Source organism: Globicephala melas, chromosome 2 (assembly GCF_963455315.2).
Source record: "Globicephala melas chromosome 2, mGloMel1.2, whole genome shotgun sequence".
Lineage (NCBI taxonomy): Eukaryota > Metazoa > Chordata > Mammalia > Artiodactyla > Delphinidae > Globicephala > Globicephala melas.
The window spans coordinates 108,392,343-108,399,293 of NC_083315.2; the positions used below are offsets into that span (position 1 = coordinate 108,392,343).

General features: G+C 34.5%; 1 pseudogene; it reads right to left on the reverse strand.

Annotated features, from left to right (window-relative positions):
* Positions 1-2,744: 2,744 nt before the first annotated feature.
* On the reverse strand, positions 2,745-6,727 carry LOC115852067 (ubiquitin-conjugating enzyme E2 E3 pseudogene; annotated as a pseudogene).
* Positions 6,728-6,951: the final 224 nt, after the last annotated feature.

Genomic DNA, 6,951 nt, shown 5'->3' on the forward strand with positions numbered 1-6,951 from the left:
TCCCCTGCATCGGCAGGCGGACTCTCAATCACTGCGCCACCAGGGAAGCCCCCAATTTTTATAGTTTTATTCTACCTATTCAAATTGTAAACAAATCATATTATCTCCCACATGTCAGATACTTCATTATGTGTCTCAGTCAAGTGCCACAGAGAGTTTGAATTCCAGAATGGTTTAATTTTGAGACTTCACACTAACCTTCACTTAATGATTGATCCTTCTGTCTCTATCATAATGTAATTCAAAAGACAAATATTTGAGGACATTCAAATTGAGGATGGATAGATTGGTAAAACTAACACCTCTTTTAAATTGTTTCCATTTTACAATGAGCAAAATCTGTCAATAATTCAAACCTTGAAAAGTTGACTTCTCTTTGAAATAGCGAGCCACTAGGATTCTCCAGAATATTCTAAGCATTTGATTGAGTCTTAATAAAAATGAATAAGGATTTATATCTAGATGAATAAAATATGTAAATATGAAATAAAATACACGATTTTTCTCCTAGTTACTTCCACTTTCCATTCATATATACATATATAATATGTAAATTTTAAAGTTGTTTATGCTGAGTAACTATAGTATTTGCTCTTATTGTGTGATCTTGGATTGTAGTTACCACCCAACTGGCACATTCACAAAAATTTTATGAGAATTAGTATACAAGTGACTGTATAAACTTTGTAAATGTAAATTTAAAGTCCTGTTTTATTTTATAAAGAAGAAAAACAAAGTAAAGACAGCTATAATGGAATGGATTATTTGAGTGAGAATTGTAGAAGAAAAAAATTTTCCTTGAAGAAAGAGTATTAATACAATTGTCCATGTTGAGCAAAGAATACCATTTTATGGTATCTACTATTTTATTGCTGTGTGAAATAATTTAGGGCTAGCTATTATATTTCCTAATATTTATATAATCTTATATTTTAACACCACTACATTTAATCATCAAAGTTTCTAAAACACACCACAAAATATATGCATCCTAACACATGCAAGCTTAAATAATAAAGGTACTTACAAACATTACCACAAATGAGATAAATGTAATTTCATGGCATTAACCTGAAATGCCACCATAAGTTTAGGGGATGTCAACTGTAAAGAAAACTAAGTGTGAAGCTTGCAAATTTAAACACATCTAAATTTGAATATATAAATCTTATTGTTCTCAGAACCATGTTGACATACCCTTATTACTCACCTGCATAAGAAACTACAAATTTAGAACTCTAACTGGTAATCCAAAATACAGTATGTGTACACTGGAGAAAAGTTTGTGTTGCTATGGGAACTTTGGCTTTTGTTTACATTATGTTGCAAACTATATTATGTGCCTTGGTTCACCTTAATGACTACCTTCATATATTGCTAATTATACTATCTTCCCTCATTCACTCTGATGATTAACTCCTTAAGGTTAACATTACTCATCTTTATTGAGTTAGTTCATATTTTTCTTGAATACAGAAATACGAACTTAACGTTTACCTTCATTTGTGAAAATTGCATTATGCATGTCACCATCACCTGTTCATTACATTAAGTAAAACGAGTTCTGGCTTTTATAAAATTTGCAAAATTACATTTATGAAAATTATAAGCTTGACCTTGTTTGCCTATAGGAGTAACATATTCCAAATTGTAGAAAATAAAATTTGTGAACATTTTTTGTTTTGGATGTAAAAATATATAATTTCTTTATTCAAAATTTCTTGCAGCATTGTAAAAGAGGAAATCTAAGCTATTAAAAAATTGTTCACACTTTCAATACACAGGCAAAGATATGATGAAATATTCATTATGGTTATGAAGAATCCCCTCTGTGTTATTAGGACTCTATAGAGCTAAGTGAATATGTTAAATTATAAATATGCCTATAGAACAGATATTGAATCTCAAAGTTTTAGTTATCTTTCTATATTTTTCAATTAAAAACCTTGAAAAATCAGAAAAATTTCAGAATGAAAACTATGTATTGGTTATTTTAATTAGGATAAACTGGTATTAATATATTTATTCCAAAATGGTCATTGGGTTCCTACTATTGCTAGGTATGTGCTGGGCATGGGTATTCAGGATAAGACAGGTAAGCTCTCATGAGGTTATAAACATGTAAAGAAGTAATTACAATATGGTTTTTCAGATCCTATATTTTGTAAAGCTGCTGTAAAAACCCTTAATTTTTTTTTTTGCCTTCAGAAGCATATTTATTGTATTTGAGATGATACGTCAGGTGCTCTCTGAGCTACAAAAGGGTAAAAGAAAATCCTCTAATTACAAATTGATGAAAGTAAAACGTAAGACGTTTTTTCACAACAGTGTGAACCACATACTCAGAAATTGACATGGGTTTACTACAAATGATCTAATTCCTATATGGCTACTTTTATAACTTCATACAGATAATGAGTTAAGCCAAAATGCACTATAATATTTGGTAGAAATCAAGACCAGTATCTTTAGTATATTACAAAATGCATTTTAATATCCCAAAGAAGCAAGACTTGCGAGTAGGTGTTTAAACATAAATTATCTACAGTTACAAAGTTCTATTCTTGACAGCATTTGCCCTTTGGGGCAGTCTCCCACTTTCCAGAGGATAAAGGCCCAGAGTAGAATCAGCAGCATAACACATACACAGAAGTCCATATTGTAAAGGCTATAAAGATTTGCTGCGCAGTGAGAAGATGCCTCTGCTCTTTCTCACTGCATACAAATTATGTGAATTGTGTTGCCTATCTCTTGTCATGTTCTTCTTTGTTGGTCAAATACTGAGCAGCTATGCTTCCAACCGGAGGATCTACAGAGTTGCAGTCTGTCAATGTCAAAGGGAACAAATTGACCACAAAATCTTTGAAATAGTAAAGCAGGACTCTAGCTGTCTTTGAGGATACCCAAACAGATGACTCCTTGACTGTTGATGTTGCAGTGATAGATTGTGGTGTGAAAAGTAACGTTTGGCAGCTTAAATGAATAACTGGATGAACATGTGATATTTAGAAAAAACACACCACTTTCATACACAGGACCTGATGGACCAAGTATAGTCAGTCTCTGTTCATAGGTGCTATCTCTTTTAGGTCCAGCACTTCGGTTAGGAGGAGGGTCAAAGGTGATTTCAGCTAGCTCCTTCCGAATTCTTTTTGCACTACTGTAGTGGAAAATTTGCAGTGGTTTTGCTGGGGAGTTCAGACTTTTTCTTTTGCTGTATGTAAAAGGTTTTCCTCTCTCACGTTTTTGGGGTATGTATGTAGGTAATGATTTATATTCTATGCTTTCACTCCACTTATAGTTATAAAATATTTGCTATATTCTCCATATTGTACAATATACCCTTGTATATTATTTTATACCTAATAGTTTGTACTTCTTAATCCACTCCCCCCTTTTCTCTCCCCACAGGTAACCATATATAGTTTGCTTTCTATATATAAGTCTGCTTCTGTTTTGTTATATTTGTTCATTTGTTTTATTTTTTAGATTCCACAGATAAGTGATACCATACAGTATTTGTCTTTCTCTCTCTGACTCATTTCACTTAGCATATTGCCTTCCAAGTCCATCCATGTTGTTGCAAATGGCTAAATTTCATTCTTTTTTTTATGCCTGAGTAGTATTCCATTGTGTGTGTGTGTATATATATATATATATACATATATGCCACATCTTCTTTATCCATTCGTCTGTTGATGGACACTTAGGTTGCTTCCATATCTTAGCTACTATGAATAATGCTGCTATCAACATTGGGATGCACATATCTTTTTGAATTAGTGTTTTTGTTTTTTCTGGATATATACCCACGAGTGGAATTGCTGGATCATATAGTAGTTCTAATTTTAGTTTTTTGAGAAACCTCCAAACAGTTTTCTACAGTGGCTGCACCAATTTACATTCCCACCAACTTCCCGTTTCTCCACATGCTCACCAACATTTCTTATCTGTGTTCTTCTTGATGACAGCCATTCTGGCAGGTGTGAGGTGGTATTTCATTGTGGTTTTGATTTGCATTTCCCTGATGATTAGCGATATTGAGCATCTTTTCATGTGTCTGTTGGCCATCTGCATTTCCTCTTTGGAAAAATGTCTATTCAGTTCTTCTGCCCATTTTTTAATCGGTTGTTTGTTTTTTTGATGTTGAGTTGTAAGAGCTATTTATATATGTTGGATATTAACCCCTTATCAGTCATATCATTTGCAAATATTTTCTCCCATTTGGTAGGTTGTCTGTTCATTTTATCAATGGTCTAATTAGGCCTCATTTGTTTACAAGCTTTCATCCCTTTGTCTTAGGAGACAGATCCAAAAAATCATTGCTACAATTTATGTCAAAGAGTGTTTTTTCTTGTTCTTAAAGCTCTGGAGCAGCAGTGTCTTTATGGTCTGCATCTGAACTACCTCTCCTGGTTCTGGGGTTCTTATCATTCAATCTTTGCCTATCATTGGAAATCTTGTGAAGTTATTTCTTGAAAAATGTGATTGTGCACCTGGCCTGCTCATGCATTCCTACAATGTGAGGGTGAGAGAGAGAAAAAAAACCCTTCCTTAGGTAATGGAGGTAGCTGGGGGAGGGAAGGGGAGGGAGCAGGGGGGAAAAAAGCCAAGGAGGCTTGTGCTGGGGAGTGTGGAACATTGAAAGTAGGAGGAGATTGTGCCCCTTAAGATTTCTTTCCAGAGGAGTTACTATTTTTTTGAGGGCATGGCTCAAAAAACTGACTGTGTTTGGGGGCAGGTTGGTTTGGGTTGAGGCGGGGGTTTGTGGAGATAAGTATTATGTATGATACTGGAGTGATGAATACATGACACTCTGCCTTTGTCAAAATCCATGGCACAAGAATGAACTTTAATGTATGCAAGTAGAAAAATCATTTAGAAGGTTGGTAGATTCCAGAATGTAATGTATACTGTGACAAAACAATCTAATTGTATAACATCTATAAAACAACCTCACTGAAGGAATGGGGAGAAAATTTCTGGTTTAAGTAGTTTTGGAAATGAGTGGAGACATTAGACTAAAGGCAAAGGAAGAAACTGCACATAAGCAGTGTACTTTAATTTTGATTCCCATGGGGCTATGGGTTAACAATTCTGAAGCCACTATGCATATATACTAGAATTGAATAGTGAGGTAGATGAATGGCGGATCGTGGGAGGCAAGTTTCTCAGTGTTGGAGCTGGAGGATACAGACAAACAAAAAAAAGGTTTGTTTGGTAATAGAATATAGTTGGAGATATCAGCATAAACTCATTTTTAGCTTACTATAGATACAGACAGAAACACAGGGAAATATTTATAAGTACAGGCATACCTTGTTTTATCGTGCTTCACTCTACTGTGCTTCATAGATACTGCTTTTTTACAAATTGAAGGTTTGTGGCAACCCTGTGTCTAGCAAGTCTATCAGCACCATTTTTCTAACAGCATTCGTTCACTTCGTGTCTCTGTTTCACATTTTGGTAATTTTCGCAGTATTACAAACTTTTTCATTATTATATAACTTGTTATGGTAATCTGTGATCAGATATCTTTGATGTCACTACCACGACTTGCTGAAGGCTCAGATGATGGTTAACATATTTAGCAATAAAGTATTATTCCATTAAGATATATATTTATTGTTTTTTAGATATGTTATTGTACATTTAACAGACTATAGAATAGTATAAACATGACTTTTATGTGCATTGGAAACCCCCAAATTCATGTGACTTAGTGTATTTTGATATTTGCTTTAATGCAGTGTTCTGGAACTGAACTTGCAATATCTACAAGGTATGTGACTGTCTGTCTGTCTCTGTCTCTTTCTCTCTCTCTCTCTCTCTCTATATATATATATATATACACATATATATATACACACAAAGGTTAACATACATCCACATATTTTCCTATTCTGTTAGCTGAGAGAGCCTAGAAGCAAGGACATCCAGTAGCAACAAGTACACTTAGCACCCAGATCTTGGTTTCTAGAACCCTTCTTTAATTAAAGGAACTAAGGCTCCTTGGAGAAATGGCTGATTCTAAGCCTGGGGCAGGAAATAAACAAGATAATCTGGGAGAACCTTGTAGTGTTAAGAAAGAAAGAAAGTGCTCAACACACACACACACACACACACACACACACAGACACACACACACACACACAGTGATGGGAGTATGTCAAAGGGACACAGAAGCCAAGTGAAAGACCCCCCAATAGACAGAGCTGGAATGATTTGAGCAACAAAATAAAATAGTATTGAATTATAACCCAAAGTACAAGATATATATTCATGAGTCCAAACTGATATAAATAATTAAGTAAATAAACAAATGGGAGAGAACAGACACATTTCCTGTGCAGTAGAATTTTAAATAATTTATTTGGATACTCTACCCTCAAGAAGATGGAGCCTAACTCCTCACTTCTTAAGTGTGGGCTATGCATAGGGACTTCCTTCCAAAGGGTATAGAATGGAAAGGGGGAAAAAAGAGTAACTTTACAGTGGAGAAACCTGACACACTACCTCAACCAAGTGACCAAGATTAATATCAACAGTGACAAGTCACCTTGATAATATGTATTCTCGATGTGATGTGATGAGAATGACACTTTACCTCTATGATCTTTCTCTCCAAAACACACACCACCAGTGTAATCATGAGAAAAACATCAGAAAAATCTCAATAGAAGGACATTGACCAATATACCTGACCAGTACTCCTACAGTCTGTCATGGTCACCAAAAACAAGGAAAGTCTGAGTAACTATCACAGCCAAGAGAAGCTTAAGGAGAATTGACAACCAAATTAATGTGATATCTTGGATGGGACTGTGGAAGAGAAAAGAGCATTTGGTAAACACCAAGGGTATCTGAATAAGATGTGGGCTTTAGTTAATAATAATGTATCAATATTTGTTCATTAATTGTGACAAATGTACCACACAAATATGTTTATAA